We start from the raw sequence: 19,779 nt of genomic DNA on the forward strand, positions 1-19,779 counted from the left end.
CAGCAGCAGTGAAGGAAAGACCAAACGAAAAAGTTCCTAGATAGTGAAGCAGTTTATAAAAGATGGGAGGGTATTGGTCAACTCATCGCCTGTGTGTATATAGTAGTGCAACCATATAATTACACATAGGCAGAAGATCTCACTTGTTGCTGCATGCCCAACCTGGGGAGACTCACAGTTTGGGAGGAAATAAATTGGTCATCCGCTACTGTGTCATCACAATTCCCCATGATCCTCTAATGCCATATCCCCTGTTCGCTGAACTTGCCTAGGAGATGGACGCTGAAGGAATAATCCACAACGAACTGGCGGAGGGCCGTCCAGGCCACTCAGTTCCAGTTTCAGGTGGACTTCCGGATGTGAGGGGGATAAGAGATGGCAAAGAGCCCCAGCAGGCTAAAGATGGTGGGCATGTGTGGGTGAGAACACCAACGCATTTCACCCACTTGCTCTGTGGATTTCTTCAGGGTGAAGTGATCACCTAACTGAGTCCTTTAAAAGGGCTTCAGTGTGACCCAAAAGGGCATTTCCGGCGAGGTCACTTCCGGTTGTGATGTGGTCATTTTAACCCCATCAGGGATTAGGGCTGTTGTAAAAATTAAGTAATTTTACTCTAGCATTTCACTATACCCCCAAGGAGTGATGGGACATGCCAAAAAGTAATGTGATTTATATAACAACAAAACTGTTAACTTTAGCCTTCCTTCAAAGCACCAAAGGGCCAACTGGCCTCTCCTCTTCATTATATTATTGCATTAAAATGAAACAAATAAAAAATTGTAAGTGGCTTAAAGATTAGCAACAGCTTAAAATAAACCTGTACTGAGGAATATGGACCCTGAAATTGATGACCTACTATTCTGAAGCTACCTGGCTCTCATGATTAATCAGTAGCTCAAAGTCACTAACCTCTGCCTGTGACATCTCTGTGACTTTGCCATTATGCATGCTTGCTCCAACTTGGGATTACAGAAAGCGTTGCCACCTATGAATCAATATGACAAACTGGCAGCTAGCAAGCAACAGGTTTATTTTAAATATTTAGTTTCATAGATAAAAAAAATGATAAAGGTCACCCTAATGTAAAAAAAAAAAAACTCTTTCAATTGTTTACTACATATGTATCACACAGTTACTGTGTGTAAGAAAGTGAAAGTCATTTAGGATTTTTGCAAACTTATGATAATATAAACTATTGTAATAATTTAGCTACCCCATAAGTGGCTAATTCACTAACATATGTTATTTTCTCAGCAGCACGTGCTTTAGCAATGGTGTACCTACAATAAAAATGGTAAAAAAAAAGCACTAAAATAGGCCATTGTGTATACATACAGGCTTTGGCCAAGGCACACTTGTACAGGTTCTCATTCATTGTTGCATGCAAATTTACATTTTAATGATGAATACCAATACTTATGCTGCTTTATTTTCTCTGAGAGCTTGGTGTATGGGTTATGAAAGCATGAAGTATGAGTAAATTGGAGCTGCTGCTTTGTCACATGTGCCTTTCCTACCTTAGTGAGCAATTATATATTCATTTTACATTTATTTCTGAACACGCAGATTACTTTGCCCATCATATTTGCATTAAAAAAACAGCATTATCCCAATGTTCATTGCTCTCTGCCAACGGTGACTGAAACATATTCATTTAACACGAGTGTATACATTAGCTAATAAGTTTGAACAATTAATTCAGTGGATGTGCCAATGCAAACCTCTACACCTTCATGAGAACCAGCAACAGAAGCATGCCGATCATCTCCATATCAATTTATCTTTGCTCTTGTATATTACCTCTCAGTAAGACCAGCCCCATGTGATTGTGGCTCCCAGGTTGGAAGCTGGGATTTTTTTTTTTCTTTTAATAATGACACATAATATACTGATAATGTTAAGAGAGAATCTAGAAGACAGATCCACTTTACCCAATATATTTATGCCACTAACAAGAGTATGAATAAAAGGGAACCAGCACAGCAGACCATCAGAAAATTATGAATAATTAACAGCAGGATAGTTTTTAATATACCCTGTTAGCCCGGTTTGATTTGAGTTTTTCCCACTGTTCGTAGTTAGCAGATTTTGTTATGTAATAGCAAGTCTACCCATCCATAAATGTGGTACTTACCAGTGGCATAACAATTATCACTGTAGTCAACGTGCCTGCTTTGGGGCCTGGGGGTGGAAAGAATTTCCATTCCAGGAGCTTGTCAAGCAATTTTAACATAGAAAATACGTGTGCATGTTAAGATAATGCAAATCCAGTACTTGTCAGAAAGCTGATTTCTAACAGTCCCACCCCCACTACTTCTCATATTATTACAGTGAATGAAAGGAAAGATTACATGGAATGAGAGATCATTAAAAACACTGAAAATAATCTCCACCGTCTGACACGATAAGAGTTAAAAGAAAAGCAACATGGGCATTAACAATAGAGCTGTTACATAGAAGGCCAAATACGCAGGCAGGTTACGGACCAGTGTTAATTTAGTCAACTAAAACAACTAAAACATTTTAGTCTACTAAAATGACTAAAACATTTTAGTCGACTAAATGAATACTATTTTAGTCAACTAAAACAATTGAGATGATTAAAATACAGCTAAAACTAAAAGCCATTTTAGTCAAAAGACTAAAATGAGACTAAAACTAAAATACTATTTTAGTGGGGCTGTGGAAATTAAAAATGAATTCCTCGATAAATCAATTAATTTTTTTGATCAGTCAAAATTATTTTGGTCGTTATTCACCTCTCCGCTGGCTTCCGGGTCTTCAGGGAGTTCCTTCGGAGATCCGGTGATGTCACGGACATCGACTTCACTGGACTCCTCCCCCCTTCCCCAAGTGCCTCTGTCTGCTAACGAAGGGAAGGGGGGAGGAGTCCAGTGACATTGAAGTTCTGATTAAACATAACGCGTACAGGGAAGGAGCTATGCATGACTTCACCCGCTGCTGCCCTACGGAACTAACACGATTGTCGGCTTTACATGCTGTGTTTTTATCATCTTTATGTGAGTAGTTTGTGTTTGAACACAAAAATGAAATCTTATACTTAAGTGGTGATTACTTAGTTCTTTTCTTTCTACCCATAACCTGGTGTCCTTGCTGCGATCTAAGGAGACGTGAGAGAAGTTTATGGTCTGTGTTAACCCTTTTGATACCCGCTTGCATGACCACCTGTTTGCACAGGGATCCATGCCATAAGGTGAGAGTGATTAGTTAGACCGGAGGTGGAGGGATTGTCACGCTACTGTGGAAAAATAAAGTTACTTACGTCAGTGCTACAGTTTGAATTTAAAAAGTATTTGTGTGAACTGTGAAGTTAAGTCATGGATTGTGGAAACAAACTAGCGTCGGTGATTGTATATAGTGTATACCACATTTACCACTGACTAATGCAGAGTTGCAATGCAAGGAGATCAGCTAAAAGTAGTTGGATCTGTATGTACGTTATAATTCATCGAAATTAATTGATTACTCGATTTAAAAAAAATAGATTAATCGAACACCAAAATTTTACTTCAAAAAGTTTTTTATTAACACAGGAAACATACAGCGCATAGAAAACTGCATCTTGTCTTGTACACAATGAAAGAAATAACGACAAAATGTACTCAAGACCACGTCAGGTTACAATAAGGTTGACAAAATAACAACGTGATTTGGATTAGCCTGAAACCTGACTTATATTCGGCCTAGACACTAGAACACATAGCAAATGCGTGTAACTTACGCACAGGCTAGGACTTTATCATATAGAAAAGTGCAGAATATCTAGTTCTGTGTAAACGAAGAGCTGCAGAACATTCAAACCATAACTAGTTTTGCCCAAGGTCACCGCTTGGGTGAGCGTCTATTGCAATTGGGTGCATCAAGAGGGCAGAAATTAAAGTACAAGGCAAAAAGAGTAGGAGGAAGAGAAAAGAGAAAAAAAAAGGGGGGGAAAAAGAAGAGAGAAAATGAAAAGAGAGAGAGAGAGAGAAAGGGAAGGGATTAGAGGAGAAATAGAGGAAGGAGAGGTCGGAGAGGCAGGAACAGTGGTCGGTCGGCTCCCACTAAACATTTAAAGGCCAGCAGTAGGCTGCTGACCGAGGGAGGTTGGTTGCTATGGTTCAAGTAGATGGTGATCAAAGTGTGGGGGTAGATAATGGTCAACCCATGGTTGCCAGATTTTAGAATGTCGGGGGATAGCATCCAGGACCGTTGCTTCGATTTTACTGTGTATCATTGCCTGCGTAACCCTATTCTTGACTTCAGTCAGACGCAGGGTGGAAGTCTTCCAGGCTTTAGCTATTGTTTGTTTGGCTGCAGTGGTGACCTGCAGAGCAAGACGCATCTGAGCCCTGGTGAAAAAACTTGGGTAAAAATTGAGGAGGGCCAAAGCCGGGTCAGGGTCTAATGGCTTGGTGATCAGAGTGGATAAAATCAGAAATACTTCAGTCCAGAAGCATTGAACCACTGGACAGGTCCACCAAATATGCAAGTGTGTACCCCTCTCGTCACAGCCACGGAAACAGTTTAAAGAGTAAGAGGGTAAAAATTTTGCAATTCTATCTGGCACTAAGTACCAACGCATGAGAACCTTGTAGCTCGCTTCCAGGGCCACAATGTTTTGCGAGGAGAGTTTAGTATGTAGCCAAACATCAGACCAGTCGTGTTCATCCAAATTTAAATTCAGGTCCCTGGACCAACTTTGCGCATATGTCGGAAGTGTCGACGGCTGGGAGGTGAGGTGTGCATAAAGCTGTGATATGCCTCCCGGGGGCGTGCGGATCAGAGTTGCATATTTTTTTCAAATATCGTGTACGTGTTCATTCCCCTGGTCAGGCCTACAGTCTGCTGCACGAAATGTGATATTTGGAGATAGCGGAAATATTCATTATTTGGTAGTTGTGTTTGGGCCTGCAGGGAAGAGAACGGTTTGACTGTACCACCAGCCACCAGGTCACATATACAGGTTAAGTCTGCATGTTCCCATGCTCGGAATAAAGAAGGAGAAGTGTAGGCAGGATAGAACTTAGGGTGACCAATATAGGATAGTAAAGGGGAGTGTGGGGAGATCAGATGAAATGACTTACAAAGCTTATCCCAAAGTTTGACAGAGTTAGAGGTCAAGGGGTTGGGAATGGGGCCTCGGGCTGCAGAAGGGAGCCAGAGAAGATTAGTTAGGGGTATAGGGTGGAGATCCACTGCTTCCAGACTCACCCAAATGGGAACTTCCACTTTGGCATGATAGAGCGTTATTTGGGCAAGCTGGGCTGCGTGATAGTAATGTTGGAAATTGGGTACACCTAGAACACCGGCCCTGTGGTGACGAAGTAAGGTGGATCTAGAGATTCTGGGTTTCACGAGACCCCATATATAATTAAAGACCCGGCCTTGTATTATACGGTGGAAATAAGGGGGCACTGGGATGGGAAGGACTCTGTATAGGTAAAGAAGCTTAGGGAGTAGGGACATCTTGACGGCGGCAATGCGCCCCATTCAAGAGATGCAGAGGGGATGCCAATCTTGGAGTAAGGATGAGAGATGCTTCAGCATTGGGAGATAGTTCGCTCGGAACAAGTCTGCAGGATCACTGGTAAGTTTTATGCCTAAATACGGGATAGAAGAACTAGACCATTGGAATGGGAAATTAGTCCTAAGAAGTGCTAAGGTGTCATCTGGCATTGATACATTAAGGGCTTTGGATTTTGTCTGGTTAACTTCTAGGCCAGAAATTTTTGAACACCAAAATTTTAATCAGTAACATTTTAGTCAAAAGACTATGACTACAACTAAATTGCAATTACTGAAATGTACTGGAGATTTTAGTCGACTAAAACATAGGACATTTTAGTAGACTAAAATGTACTGGAGATTTAGTTGACTAAATACGACTAAAACGAAAACAATTGCAGAGGACTAAAATGTGACTAAAACTAAAATGCCATTTTAATCCTAATACTAAAATTAACACTGTTACAGACTGAGGAAGGGGATTGTGGATCTCGGAAACTGATAGATAAGAGTAGCCAACAGAGACATTGTTGCATGTGCATGAGTTGAAACTCTCCCTGGTGTCATTGCTGTGCGGTTGGCCACTAAACACCTTTTTCAAGCTTTTAAGCTCTGGGTTTTTCAGCAAACCCCTAAACCAAGGAAACCCACCAAATAGCACAATACACACCACTTCCAAAGTCCCTGTGGTCCCCTAAGGGTAATAACAAATAACTGCTCATATTCCTTCATTCTGTTTACACCCCACTTGGCAATCTGTTAGTTTGTAACACAGTTACTCTCTCCATTTATCTCATACAGGTAAGTACAATTCTGTTCATATAATTGTTTTTACTACATGTATGGCCAGCTTAGGTTCCATCTTCCACTATCTTAGTAGTGTAGGTTTATTGCCCTTAGAGCTTCTGGCTATCCTGTCCAACGCTAAAATTAATGCTGTATGCCTAATGCAGTCTTCGTCATGCTGTAAAAGAATCACATTTTCAGTTTTAGTTATAGATTAATTGTGTGCTAAAAATTATGTCATGATATAAACTATTATGACAATTAATTATTTTTTTAGCTGGCTACCAGACCAGCTCTTTCACCAAGGACATGCTGAGGAAGGGGTGGGATGATTTACACTGAAGGCCTGAGAAAGAGATGTTAAAGACTGGTGAGCCACTGAGAAGTTTGCTGTTAAACTAATGGTAAAAGTTTACTTCCAGCATTGATGCCTCCCTCTAACTTGTCCACATCAGCGGACATTTCTACTGATATCTGTCTTAAATGTATACCTACTTAATAACAGTAGGTAGGTCCCCAGGGGGCCCCATCAAAATGTTTCTATGGGGCCCTTGAGCTGTAGTTACACTCCTGCAGCTAGTAGCAACAACTAAAGTGGTCAGTCAGAAAATAATGTCAGTTCTCAGCAGGTGTATGTGATATGCTAAGTGCATTTGTGATTCTAGTGATTCACAGGTGTCATTATTGAAATCATGGTACTTGAAAACTGGTAGTTGGTTGAAACATTAATAGTGTTTCATTAATAACGTCTCCTTGTACAGCAAACACTTTTTTAGGACGCTGCCTTTAGTTCCAAATCTATAATAAAGCCCACATTTTTTTTTCTAGTTTTGAGTTTTAAAAATCCCATGTCAGGTACAAATACTGTTTGCTATTGGGAAGATTCATTAGGGGATGTTTATTAAAATTGAAGCAGCCAGAATCTGGAGGAGTTGTGCATGGCAACCAATAAGCTTCTATCTTCATTTGAAAACATAAAGTATGCTGGACAGCCACACTACAAAAAATTCACCTTTTATTTCATAAAAAATACAGAGGTCCAAAACATCCACGTACACATGTACCAACACGTATAGTTGACGCGTTTCACAACAACAGGTGCTTAGTCGTAGCTAAAGAGTTACACATACATACTGGTATATAAATATACATATGCCTCAGAATAATCAAGACAAATGCACTAGAGCATTTGTGCATTTGTCTTGATTATTCTGATGCATATGTATATATATATACCAGTATGTATGTATAACTCTTAGCTATGACTCAGCACCTGTTGGTGTGAAACATGTCAGTATACATTTTGGTACATTTGTACGTGGATGTTTTGGACCTCTGTCTTTTTTTAGGAAATAAAAGGTGTATTTTTTGGAGTGCGGCTGTCAAGCATACTTTTTGTTTTCAAGTTGCTACTGCAAATAGCCGAAACATATCTTCAACCAGAGACAGCTGATACTAGGAGAGGTAATTGCCAATTTTTGTTAAGCTTCTATCTTCAGCTTGTTCAATTAAGCTTTGAAAATTTAAAGATAGAATCTGATTGGTTGCCATACACAGATACAGGCATACCCCACTTTTAAGTACACGATGGGGTTTATTTATTAAAGCTGGAAAGTGCAAAATCAGGCTCACTTCTGCATAGAAACCAATGAGCTTCTAACCCCAGCTTGTTCAATTAAGCTTTTGTAATAAAACATGGAAGCTCATTGGTTTCTATGCAGAAGGGAGCCTGATTTTGCACTTTCCAGCTTTAGTAAATAAACTCCATTGTGTACTTAAAAGTAGTGATGGACGAACTTCCGACGGGACGTTTCGCGAACGCGAAACGCGAACGGGCACAAACGTTCGCGAAAACGACCGTTCGCCGCGGGCTCCATTGACTTCAATGGGAGGCGAATTTCGCAAACCTTTAGGTCGAATTTGCGGCCACGTGGTAATTATTAGGGGGTAGCACGTAGTCCCACCACCTGGACAATAGCATAATACATGTATGAGGTGAATTTGGGATCGATAACTACAAGCATTTTTTTTTTATTTGGGAAATTGTTCTGACAATTCAGGACTATGGAGCTAATGAAGGCAATGGAGGAGAGGGAAGGTCAGGGACCAGGGTAGGCAAACAAGAGGGTGCAGGAGATACAGAGCACTGACAGCAGCACCGTAATACAGAGCACTGACATCAGCACCGTGACATACAGCGCTGACAGCAGCTCCGTGACATACAGCGCTGACAGCAGCACCGTGACATACAGCGCTGACAGCAGCTCCGTGACATACAGCGCTGACAGCAGCTCCGTGACATACAGCGCTGACAGCAGCACCGTGACATACAGCGCTGACAGCAGCTCCGTGACATACAGCGCTGACAGCAGCTCCGTGACATACAGCGCTGACAGCAGCTCCGTGACATACAGCACTGACAGCAGCTCCGTGACATACAGCGCTGACAGCAGCTCCGTGACATACAGCGCTGACAGCAGCACCGTGACATACAGCGCTGACAGCAGCACCGTGACATACAGCGCTGACAGCAGCTCCGTGACATACAGCGCTGACAGCAGCTCCGTGACATACAGCGCTGACAGCAGCTCCGTGACATACAGCACTGACAGCAGCTCCGTGACATACAGCGCTGACAGCAGCTCCGTGACATACAGCGCTGACAGCAGCACCGTGACATACAGCGCTGACAGCAGCTCCGTGACATACAGCGCTGACAGCAGCTCCGTGACATACAGCGCTGACAGCAGCTCCGTGACATACAGCGCTGACAGCAGCTCCGTGACATACAGCGCTGACAGCAGCTCCGTGACATACAGCGCTGACAGCAGCTCCGTGACATACAGCGCTGACAGCAGCTCCGTGACATACAGCGCTGACAGCAGCTCCGTGACATACAGCGCTGACAGCAGCTCCGTGACATACAGCGCTGACAGCAGCACCGTAAGCAGCCCCAGGAGGAAGTCAGCACAGCACAGGGATGGTGTGATCCCCTCATAATAAGAACCCCCAGGAGGAAGTCAGCACAGCACAGGGATGGTGTGATCCCCTCATAATAAGAACCCCCAGGAGGAAGTCAGCACAGCACAGGGATGGTGGGAGCCCCTCATAATAAGAACACCCAGGAGGAAGTCAGCACAGCACAGGGATAGTGGGAACCCCTCATAATAAGCAGCCCCAGTAGAAATATGACACCGCTCAACCTCTTCAAAGAGGAGGGTAGGGGCATATAGTACGGTGTGCTTTTTTGGGTCAGGGAAGTGAGCCAAATGAATTAAGAAGGTCTGTGTGCTTGATTCCAAAAATTGTTTATAGACATATACATGGTCTACTGATCACATGTGTTGAATTCCTCCGAGATCCATGCCTCATTCATTTTTAGAAATGTGAGGTAGTTAACACTGTGGTGAGCTAGGCGAGTACGCTTATCGGTCACAATCCCCCCTGCTGCGCTGAACGTCCTTTCGGACAGGACACTGGATGAGGGGCAAGCCAACAGTTCGATTGCAAATTGGGCAAGCTCTGGCCAGAGGTCAAGCCTGCCCACCCAGTAGTCTAGGGGTTCATCACTCCTCAGAGCGTCCACATCGGCCGTTAACCCAATGTAGTCGGACACCTGACGGTCTAGGCGTTCCCTGATGCTGGATCCGGATGACACCTGTCGATGGGTCGGCTGAAAGAATGACCTCATATCCGAAGTCACCAACACATCTTCAAACCGGCCTCTTCTTGCAGGCGCTGTTGGATTGGTACCCGCAAATCCTTCTCTGGGAGTGGGAATTGCTCCTCTGCCAGCGCACGCAAAAGCAGAATGCAGCATTTCTCGAAGCAAGGCCTGGAAGTGCTGCATTCTGACAGCCCTCTGCGACGGCGGTAACATTTCCGCCATTTTGTGTTTGTACCGGGGGTCTAAGTACGTTGCCACCCAGTACTGGTCCTTGACCCTCATGCTTTTTATACGGGGGTCCCTATTAAAACACTGGAGCATGAAGGCCCCCATTTGCACTAAAGTGGAAGCGGTGTGGTGGCCTGGCTCCTGCTCATCATCCAGGATAATGTCGTCCTCTTCATTCTCCTCTCCCCATCCTCGCACAACAGGGATCCCAGAAAGGTTTAAAGCATGCTCTTCTTGCTCCTGCTCATCCGCCCCGGCACCATCCTCCTCTGACTCCTCATCAGACTCCTGTTGTTGACTTGTCTCAGATAGAGTAGCCCCCCCTGGGAATTCATCCAGCATTGCGACTTCCTCATCTTCCCGCTCCTGCTCCTCCACAGCCTGATCAATGACACGACGCAATGCACGCTCCAGAAAGAAGGCATAAGGTACCATGTCACTGATGGCGCCATGGCTGCGACTGACCAGTTTGGTGATCTCCTCAAATGGCCGCAGAAGTCTGCATGTGTCGCGCATGAGCAGCCACTGGCGCGGTGAAAAAAAACCCAGCTCCCCAGAACCGTTTCTTTCGCAGAGTTCATACAGGTAGACGTTAACTGCACGTTTCTGCTGGAGCAGCCTATCAAGCATATAGAAGGTTGAGTTCCATCGCGTCGGGCAATCGCAAATAAGACGTCTGACCGGCAGATGGTGTCGCCGCTGAATGTCAGCAAGGCGAGCCATGGCCGTGTAAGATCTTCTGAAATGGGCCGAGATTTTCCTTGCCTGCCGCAAGATGTCCTGGACCCCAGGGTATTTGACAAGGAATCGCTGCACGACCAAGTTTAAGACGTGTGCCATGCACGGCACGTGCGTGATTTTGCCCTGTTTCAATGCGCTAAGCAGATTGGCACCGTTGTCACACACCACTTTACCAACTGTCAAATTGAGCGGTGTTAGCCACTCATCTGCCTGTGAACGCAAAGCTGAAAGGAGTGCCGGGCCAGTGTGGCTCTTTGCTTCCAGGCACAACAGACGCAGCACGGCATGGCAACGTCTCACCTGGCATGTGGAATAGGTTCTGGGGAGCTTGGGCGGTGCAGTGGAAGAGACGCTAGCAGCGGAAAAGGAGGAGGCAGCTGAGGAGGAGAGGGAGGAGGATGGAGTAGGAGGAGGAGAAGAAGAGTCAGGCCTGCATGCAATCCGTGGCGGTAAAACCAAATCTACACGGGTGCCACGGGTTACATGCTTGACGGCCGTCAGAAGGTTCACCCAGTGGGCAGTAAAACTGATATACCTTCCCTGCCCGTGTTTGCTAGACCACGTGTCTGTGGTCAGATGTATCTTGGCACCGACACTGTGTGCCAGAGATACATTCACTTGCCGCTGAACATGGCCATATAGCTCTGGGATGCCCTTCTCTGAGAAATACTTCCTTCCTGGGACCTTCCATTGTGGTGTTCCAATGGCCACAAATTTGCGAAAGGCCTCCGAGTCCACCAGTTTATATGGCAGTAGTTGGCGGGCTATGAGTTCTGACAAGCCAGCCGCCAACCGTTGGGCAAGAGGGTTATCCGGCGTCATCATTTTTTTACGCTCAAACATTAGGCCCACGGAAGCCTGCCTTTTTGCAGAAAAATGTGAGCTTGGCGTGATGGAAGGTGGAGTGGAGGACAATTGTGAGGAGAGAGGAGAAGGAGAAGTAGAAGACGAGGCTGGACGGTGAGAGCCTGCAGTGTGGCTTTGTGTGTTCCGTTGCTCCCACTGGGCTCGGTGATGGCTGCTCATGTGCCTTCTTAAGGCGGTCGTCCCTAGGTGAGTATTGGGCTTACCGCGACTAACGCGTTGACTGCAAAGATTGCAGATGGCAACGCTATTGTCAGCAGCGGACACGTTAAAAAAAGCCCACACTGCGGAGCCATGTGCCGGTGTCCTGGGAGCGCCAGATGTGACCGTACATGGTCGATGACTCGCTCCTGATACATTTGCAGTCTGCTTTGTCCCTGCTGTGCAATGTAAGTCATTGCTGCTTCTCCTCCCTATCTGCTGGTCCATATCTCCCTCTGAACTCCCCTCCTCTTCCTCTCTTGTGGGCACCCACGTGACATCACTAGACACGTCATCATCAACGTCACCTTCCCCACCGCTATAAGTAGAGTAGGCAGCAACACCGGGGACCAACCTCCTCCTTGGGCTGATCTGGGTACTGGCGTCAGACTGCTGAGTAGCGCTTGTTGCTGCCTCCTCTTCCTGATCCAATACCAAGAGTGGCTGCGCATCAGAAATGTCCTCTTGATATGGATCGGAAAATAATTCCAGTGACTCAAGCGGAAGGTATGTGGTGGTGGTGGTGGTGGTCGTGTTGTTGGTGGTAGTGTCTTTGGGGGTGCACATAGCAGAGAGTGAAGAAGAGGGTGCAGATCGAGAGGATGAGGAGGGTGCAGAAGAATAAGGCTGAGTGAGCCACTCAACCAAGTCTGGTGCGTCCTTTAAAGTAATTGAACGCACCTTCTGCAACTTCCCACTTTGGCTCAAGGCTGTTGCTCCTGCCCTACCCCTACCACCCCTGCGGAAGGGCCTGCCTCTTCCTCTGCCTGTCATTTTTTAAATCACCCTGTGACAAAACTCTTAGTCCCTATACCGCTGAAGGACTGCTGCAGTATAGGGCAGCGGTCAGCAGTAGTGCACGTCAACCCTATGTATTGTGGACCGATAGCGGTCCTTACAGAACAGCAGACTGTACTGCACTCAGGCCTATGTACCGTAGCACCCTATACCAAGTTACCAGTCCTTATAAAAACTTTTGTGGACCAAGCAGGTTGTGTGTTAGTGATTAGCAGACTGTACGTCAGTCCCTATACCAATGAAGGACTGCTGCAGTATAGGGCAGCGGTCAGCAGTAGTGCACGGCAACCCTATGTATTGTGGACCGATAGCGGTCCTTACAGAACAGCAGACTGTAACGCACTCAGGCCTATGTACCGTAGCACCCTATACCAAGTTACCAGTCCTTATAAGAACTTTTGTGGACCAAGCAGGTTGTGTGTTAGTGTTTAGCAGACTGTGCGTCAGTCCCTATACCGCTGAAGGACTGCTGCAGTATAGGGCAGCGGTCAGCAGTAGTGCACGGCAACCCTATGTATTGTGGACCGATAGCGGTCCTTACAGAACAGCAGACTGTAACGCACTCAGGCCTATGTACCGTAGCACCCTATACCAAGTTACCAGTCCTTATAAGAACTTTTGTGGACCAAGCAGGTTGTGTGTTAGTGATTAGCAGACTGTACGTCAGTCCCTATACCAATGAAGGACTGCTGCAGTATAGGGCAGCGGTCAGCAGTAGTGCACGGCAACCCTATGTATTGTGGACCGATAGCGGTCCTTACAGAACAGCAGACTGTAACGCACTCAGGCCTATGTACCGTAGCACCCTATACCAAGTTACCAGTCCTTATAAGAACTTTTGTGGACCAAGCAGGTTGTGTGTTAGTGATTAGCAGACTGTACGTCAGTCCCTATACCAATGAAGGACTGCTGCAGTATAGGGCAGCGGTCAGCAGTAGTGCACGGCAACCCTATGTATTGTGGACCGATAGCGGTCCTTACAGAACAGCAGACTGTACTGCACTCAGGCCTATGTACCGTAGCACCCTATACCAAGTTACCAGTCCTTATAAGAACTTTTGTGGACCAAGCAGGTTGTGTGTTAGTGTTTAGCAGACTGTGCGTCAGTCCCTATACCGCTGAAGGACTGCTGCAGTATAGGGCAGCGGTCAGCAGTAGTGCACGGCAACCCTATGTATTGTGGACCGATAGCGGTCCTTACAGAACAGCAGACTGTAACGCACTCAGGCCTATGTACCGTAGCACCCTATACCAAGTTACCAGTCCTTATAAGAACTTTTGTGGACCAAGCAGGTTGTGTGTTAGTGATTAGCAGACTGTACGTCAGTCCCTATACCAATGAAGGACTGCTGCAGTATAGGGCAGCGGTCAGCAGTAGTGCACGGCAACCCTATGTATTGTGGACCGATAGCGGTCCTTACAGAACAGCAGACTGTAACGCACTCAGGCCTATGTACCGTAGCACCCTATACCAAGTTACCAGTCCTTATAAGAACTTTTGTGGACCAAGCAGGTTGTGTGTTAGTGTTTAGCAGACTGTGCGTCAGTCCCTATACCGCTGAAGGACTGCTGCAGTATAGGGCAGCGGTCAGCAGTAGTGCACGGCAACCCTATGTATTGTGGACCGATAGCGGTCCTTACAGAACAGCAGACTGTAACGCACTCAGGCCTATGTACCGTAGCACCCTATACCAAGTTACCAGTCCTTATAAGAACTTTTGTGGACCAAGCAGGTTGTGTGTTAGTGTTTAGCAGACTGTGCGTCAGTCCCTATACCGCTGAAGGACTGCTGCAGTATAGGGCAGCGGTCAGCAGTAGTGCACGGCAACCCTATGTATTGTGGACCGATAGCGGTCCTTACAGAACAGCAGACTGTAACGCACTCAGGCCTATGTACCGTAGCACCCTATACCAAGTTACCAGTCCTTATAAGAACTTTTGTGGACCAAGCAGGTTGTGTGTTAGTGATTAGCAGACTGTACGTCAGTCCCTATACCAATGAAGGACTGCTGCAGTATAGGGCAGCGGTCAGCAGTAGTGCACGGCAACCCTATGTATTGTGGACCGATAGCGGTCCTTACAGAACAGCAGACTGTAACGCACTCAGGCCTATGTACCGTAGCACCCTATACCAAGTTACCAGTCCTTATAAGAACTTTTGTGGACCAAGCAGGTTGTGTGTTAGTGATTAGCAGACTGTACGTCAGTCCCTATACCAATGAAGGACTGCTGCAGTATAGGGCAGCGGTCAGCAGTAGTGCACGGCAACCCTATGTATTGTGGACCGATAGCGGTCCTTACAGAACAGCAGACTGTAACGCACTCAGGCCTATGTACCGTAGCACCCTATACCAAGTTACCAGTCCTTATAAGAACTTTTGTGGACCAAGCAGGTTGTGTGTTAGTGATTAGCAGACTGTACGTCAGTCCCTATACCAATGAAGGACTGCTGCAGTATAGGGCAGCGGTCAGCAGTAGTGCACGGCAACCCTATGTATTGTGGACCGATAGCGGTCCTTACAGAACAGCAGACTGTAACGCACTCAGGCCTATGTACCGTAGCACCCTATACCAAGTTACCAGTCCTTATAAGAACTTTTGTGGACCAAGCAGGTTGTGTGTTAGTGATTAGCAGACTGTACGTCAGTCCCTATACCAATGAAGGACTGCTGCAGTATAGGGCAGCGGTCAGCAGTAGTGCACGGCAACCCTATGTATTGTGGACCGATAGCGGTCCTTACAGAACAGCAGACTGTAACGCACTCAGGCCTATGTACCGTAGCACCCTATACCAAGTTACCAGTCCTTATAAGAACTTTTGTGGACCAAGCAGGTTGTGTGTTAGTGATTAGCAGACTGTACGTCAGTCCCTATACCAATGAAGGACTGCTGCAGTATAGGGCAGCGGTCAGCAGTAGTGCACGGCAACCCTATGTATTGTGGACCGATAGCGGTCCTTACAGAACAGCAGACTGTAACGCACTCAGGCCTATGTACCGTAGCACCCTATACCAAGTTACCAGTCCTTATAAGAACTTTTGTGGACCAAGCAGGTTGTGTGTTAGTGTTTAGCAGACTGTGCGTCAGTCCCTATACCGCTGAAGGACTGCTGCAGTATAGGGCAGCGGTCAGCAGTAGTGCACGGCAACCCTATGTATTGTGGACCGATAGCGGTCCTTACAGAACAGCAGACTGTAACGCACTCAGGCCTATGTACCGTAGCACCCTATACCAAGTTACCAGTCCTTATAAGAACTTTTGTGGACCAAGCAGGTTGTGTGTTAGTGTTTAGCAGACTGTGCGTCAGTCCCTATACCGCTGAAGGACTGCTGCAGTATAGGGCAGCGGTCAGCAGTAGTGCACGGCAACCCTATGTATTGTGGACCGATAGCGGTCCTTACAGAACAGCAGACTGTAACGCACTCAGGCCTATGTACCGTAGCACCCTATACCAAGTTACCAGTCCTTATAAGAACTTTTGTGGACCAAGCAGGTTGTGTGTTAGTGTTTAGCAGACTGTGCGTCAGTCCCTATACCGCTGAAGGACTGCTGCAGTATAGGGCAGCGGTCAGCAGTAGTGCACGGCAACCCTATGTATTGTGGACCGATAGCGGTCCTTACAGAACAGCAGACTGTAACGCACTCAGGCCTATGTACCGTAGCACCCTATACCAAGTTACCAGTCCTTATAAGAACTTTTGTGGACCAAGCAGGTTGTGTGTTAGTGATTAGCAGACTGTACGTCAGTCCCTATACCAATGAAGGACTGCTGCAGTATAGGGCAGCGGTCAGCAGTAGTGCACGGCAACCCTATGTATTGTGGACCGATAGCGGTCCTTACAGAACAGCAGACTGTAACGCACTCAGGCCTATGTACCGTAGCACCCTATACCAAGTTACCAGTCCTTATAAGAACTTTTGTGGACCAAGCAGGTTGTGTGTTAGTGATTAGCAGACTGTACGTCAGTCCCTATACCAATGAAGGACTGCTGCAGTATAGGGCAGCGGTCAGCAGTAGTGCACGGCAACCCTATGTATTGTGGACCGATAGCGGTCCTTACAGAACAGCAGACTGTAACGCACTCAGGCCTATGTACCGTAGCACCCTATACCAAGTTACCAGTCCTTATAAGAACTTTTGTGGACCAAGCAGGTTGTGTGTTAGTGTTTAGCAGACTGTGCGTCAGTCCCTATACCGCTGAAGGACTGCTGCAGTATAGGGCAGCGGTCAGCAGTAGTGCACGGCAACCCTATGTATTGTGGACCGATAGCGGTCCTTACAGAACAGCAGACTGTAACGCACTCAGGCCTATGTACCGTAGCACCCTATACCAAGTTACCAGTCCTTATAAGAACTTTTGTGGACCAAGCAGGTTGTGTGTTAGTGATTAGCAGACTGTACGTCAGTCCCTATACCAATGAAGGACTGCTGCAGTATAGGGCAGCGGTCAGCAGTAGTGCACGGCAACCCTATGTATTGTGGACCGATAGCGGTCCTTACAGAACAGCAGACTGTAACGCACTCAGGCCTATGTACCGTAGCACCCTATACCAAGTTACCAGTCCTTATAAGAACTTTTGTGGACCAAGCAGGTTGTGTGTTAGTGTTTAGCAGACTGTGCGTCAGTCCCTATACCGCTGAAGGACTGCTGCAGTATAGGGCAGCGGTCAGCAGTAGTGCACGGCAACCCTATGTATTGTGGACCGATAGCGGTCCTTACAGAACAGCAGACTGTAACGCACTCAGGCCTATGTACCGTAGCACCCTATACCAAGTTACCAGTCCTTATAAGAACTTTTGTGGACCAAGCAGGTTGTGTGTTAGTGATTAGCAGACTGTACGTCAGTCCCTATACCAATGAAGGACTGCTGCAGTATAGGGCAGCGGTCAGCAGTAGTGCACGGCAACCCTATGTATTGTGGACCGATAGCGGTCCTTACAGAACAGCAGACTGTAACGCACTCAGGCCTATGTACCGTAGCACCCTATACCAAGTTACCAGTCCTTATAAGAACTTTTGTGGACCAAGCAGGTTGTGTGTTAGTGATTAGCAGACTGTACGTCAGTCCCTATACCAATGAAGGACTGCTGCAGTATAGGGCAGCGGTCAGCAGTAGTGCACGGCAACCCTATGTATTGTGGACCGATAGCGGTCCTTACAGAACAGCAGACTGTAACGCACTCAGGCCTATGTACCGTAGCACCCTATACCAAGTTACCAGTCCTTATAAGAACTTTTGTGGACCAAGCAGGTTGTGTGTTAGTGTTTAGCAGACTGTGCGTCAGTCCCTATACCGCTGAAGGACTGCTGCAGTATAGGGCAGCGGTCAGCAGTAGTGCACGGCAACCCTATGTATTGTGGACCGATAGCGGTCCTTACAGAACAGCAGACTGTAACGCACTCAGGCCTATGTACCGTAGCACCCTATACCAAGTTACCAGTCCTTATAAGAACTTTTGTGGACCAAGCAGGTTGTGTGTTAGTGATTAGCAGACTGTACGTCAGTCCCTATACCAATGAAGGACTGCTGCAGTATAGGGCAGCGGTCAGCAGTAGTGCACGGCAACCCTATGTATTGTGGACCGATAGCGGTCCTTACAGAACAGCAGACTGTAACGCACTCAGGCCTATGTACCGTAGCACCCTATACCAAGTTACCAGTCCTTATAAGAACTTTTGTGGACCAAGCAGGTTGTGTATTAGTGTTTAGCAGACTGTGCGTCAGTCCCTATACCGCTGAAGGACTGCTGCAGTATAGGGCAGCGGTCAGCAGTAGTGCACGGCAACCCTATCTATTGTGGACCGATAGCGGTCCTTACAGAACAGCAGACTGTACCGCACCCAAGCCTATGTACCGTAGCACCCTAGACAGACCAAGTTACCAGTCCTTATAAGAACTTTTGTGGAACAAGTGAGTTGTGAATGATTAGCAGACTGCAGCAGAAGGGCAGCAGTCAAGTATAATATTCTTTCTATATTTGGAAGAAAGAATATTATACGTGTACAAGCCTATTACCGTACCACTGATACCAGTCCTGAAAAGAACCTTTGTGGAACTAATAGTAACAGCAAGTCTTTAAAATTATCCTCACTGCCTGACAACACTGCTTCCTGCCTGTCCCTATACAAATTGGCAAAAAAGAGTAGGCTGGAACGATTAGCTGGAACAGCTCTTTTGTGGACCTGATAGTAACAGCTAATGATGATGATGATGATGATGATGAAGAAAGACTAATCTGGCTGAGCTGTCCCTAAAATAGCAGCATACAGCGCTCTGTCCCTTTATCTAAACTGACAAAAGAAACTCAGGCTGCTGACCTAACACCTATACCAGTCCTGAAAAGAACTTTTGTGTACCAAATAGCTAGCGTTTTCTCTGTCCCTACTCCACACAGGATCCTTTCCCTACAGTGACAGAAGAAAGAATGTAAAATGGCCACCGGATCGGGTGTATTTATAGGTTAGGGGGAATGTCCAAGTGTCCATGAGCTGTCATGTCTCAATTGGTTGTCCTGTAACACATGATAAACGTGTCACGAAAGGTTAAAGTTCTTGTATACATTAAACACGTAAGTCCGCCGGGGCGAACGACGGAAAAAGGCGTTCGAACCCGCGGACGGCGAAAGTCGGAAATTCGCCGCGAAACGACCGCCGGGCGAACCGTTCGGCCATCACTACTAAAAGTGAGGTATGCCTGTACTCCAAATTCTGACTGCTTCAGTTTCAATAAATTCCCCTAAAGCCTGGTACACACTCTGAGATTTTTTTAGTTCAACCTAGTAAGTTGAACGAAAAGAAATATTACAGCGGCTCCAAGAAGAGCTGAATGTATATCTGTAAAAAAATACAGTAAGCTAAGATTATTTGGGGGGAAAGTAACCAACCATAGTTTCTTTCTTGGCAATAGTAGGGTAGCATGGTGGCTAAGAAGGTAGGACTTTTTGCAATGGTGGTTTCTTGGGTCAAGTTCTGCCAAGGGCATGA

At 46.3% G+C, this 19,779-nt stretch overlaps 1 protein-coding gene across 4 annotated transcripts in view; it reads left to right on the plus strand.

Annotated features, from left to right (window-relative positions):
• RALYL (RALY RNA binding protein like) overlaps positions 1 to 19,779 on the plus strand; it is a 1,540,715-nt gene that overhangs the window by 1,251,680 nt on the left and 269,256 nt on the right. The window lies entirely within an intron of this gene.

This window comes from Lithobates pipiens, unplaced genomic scaffold (genome assembly GCF_037356315.1).
Source record: "Lithobates pipiens isolate NorthernLeopardFrog02 unplaced genomic scaffold, aLitPip1_a1.2 Scaffold_19, whole genome shotgun sequence".
Taxonomy (NCBI): Eukaryota; Metazoa; Chordata; class Amphibia; order Anura; family Ranidae; genus Lithobates; species Lithobates pipiens.